This window comes from Empidonax traillii, unplaced genomic scaffold, assembly GCF_003031625.1.
Source record: "Empidonax traillii isolate 1590-97213 ecotype Southwest subspecies unplaced genomic scaffold, ASM303162v1 scaffold4630:size9407, whole genome shotgun sequence".
Taxonomy (NCBI): Eukaryota; Metazoa; Chordata; class Aves; order Passeriformes; family Tyrannidae; genus Empidonax; species Empidonax traillii.
Window position 1 is genome coordinate 1,935 of NW_020959823.1, and position 1,700 is coordinate 3,634.

The 1,700-nt window shown below is 66.9% G+C and overlaps 1 long non-coding RNA gene across 1 annotated transcript; it reads right to left on the bottom strand.

Annotated features, from left to right (window-relative positions):
* Positions 1–734: 734 nt before the first annotated feature.
* LOC114072956 lies at positions 735–1,541 on the bottom strand. The gene is made up of 2 exons (XR_003574256.1): positions 1,341–1,541; positions 735–940 (listed from the first exon to the last, which is right to left on the bottom strand). It is a non-coding gene; the product is annotated as an uncharacterized LOC114072956 (long non-coding RNA).
* Between the last annotated feature and the right edge of the window lie 159 nt (positions 1,542–1,700).

The following is a 1,700-nucleotide window of genomic DNA, read 5'->3' on the forward strand; positions in this document are numbered from 1 at the left end:
AACAAACCAGCAACATCTCTCCAGGGAGACCCTACAATTAATAAACACTAGCATCTATTTCTGGGAGACCCTACAATAACAAATATGATCTCTGGGGAGACCCTACAATAAATAAACACCATGACTCTTGTTTGGAGAGACCCAGCAATAACGAATCAGCAGGGCCCACTTCAGGGAGACGAGATGACAACAAACAAGCTGGACACCTTCTGGGGAGACCCTACAATAAATAAACACCAGAACCTGCTTTGGGGTAAACCCTGCAATTACCCCCTGAGGGGTGAGACGATAACAGAGCAGTGGGGTGATCTCCAGGGAGACCATTCCTTGCTCTCAGGAGACCCCACAATAACAAAGGACCCTGATTCAGGGAGCCCCAACCACAATAGACGCCCCCACAACCCACCCTGGGGAGACCCTACAATAACACGACAGTGGCATTCACCCTGGGGACACCCTGGGCCAGGGGGCAGGAAGGGGCTGTGGCCCCCCAGAGGGATCCCTGGTGACACGATGACACCGAGGAGGGGACCCCATGGAGGGGACAAGGGGGTCCCTGGGCAAACAATGGCACCTGGGAGGGGACAGAGGGGTCGGGGGACATGGCACCACTGTCACACAGGGACACCCTGGCAGGGGACTCTGAGGGGGATGACATGCAGGGGTCCCCAGGAGCCCTCCCCCCTCCCGAGCGTCCCCCCGCCCCAGTTTCCCCAACAGTGACAGACACCAGAGCCTCGCAGCACCTTTATTGACACCGGCGGGGGTGGCACCGTCCTGGGGGGGTGCCCGTGTCCCCCGGGGGGGTGTGGCAGTGTCAGCCCGTGCCCCGGCGCTTGCTGAGCTCGTCCTGCACGCGCTGGCACAGGGCCCTGCGCAGGGGGGGCTCCAGGGGGCTGCGGGCGCACACCCGGCGCGTCACCTCCTCCGCGCTGTCCCCCTGGGGGGGACACGGCACCGCTGGGGCCACGGCACACAGGGACCCCCCGGGGGCACCCACAGCACCACCCCCGGCCCACAGAGCCTCCCCACTGCCCCACGGGACCCCCCCTCTCAGTGGGCACATCCCGCCCCACAGCACCTCCCACCCGTAGCACCCCGACCCTATGGCACCCCCACCCTGTCCCACAGCAGCACCTCTGACCCCATGGGACCCCCCAGCCACCCAATGGGCACCCACTGCACCCCACGGCACCCCCTCTACCCATGGCAGCGCCCCCTGTGCCACTGACCCCTCCCTCACCGCACCCCAACCCTGTGGCACCCCCTCCACCCGCAGCAGCACCCCCTGCCCCACAGAACCCCCCCAGTGCCCCGTGCCCCCCGCCCCGGGGTCTCACCTGGTGCACGATCACGGCCGTGACCGTCCCGTCGTCCCCCTCGTACTCGAGGCAGAAGAGCCGCGGCCCCCGGGAGGGCTCGGGGGGGGCCCCGTGGGGGTCGCCGGGTGGGGGCCCCGTGCTGGCATCGCCCCCGGGACCCCCTGTGGCACCTGCACCCTCAGGGGAGGCTGTGAGACCCCCGGGGTGCCCCAACCCAGCACTCCCTCAGTGCCCCCCATCTACACCTGGGGTCCCCCCGACCCCCTCCACCCTTGACTGCCCCCCCCCACTTCCAGCCCACCCAGGGGTGTCCCCCATTCCCACCCATCTCCTGGATGCTCCCTCTTGTCCCTGCCCTGCCCACCCTCGGGTGCCCCC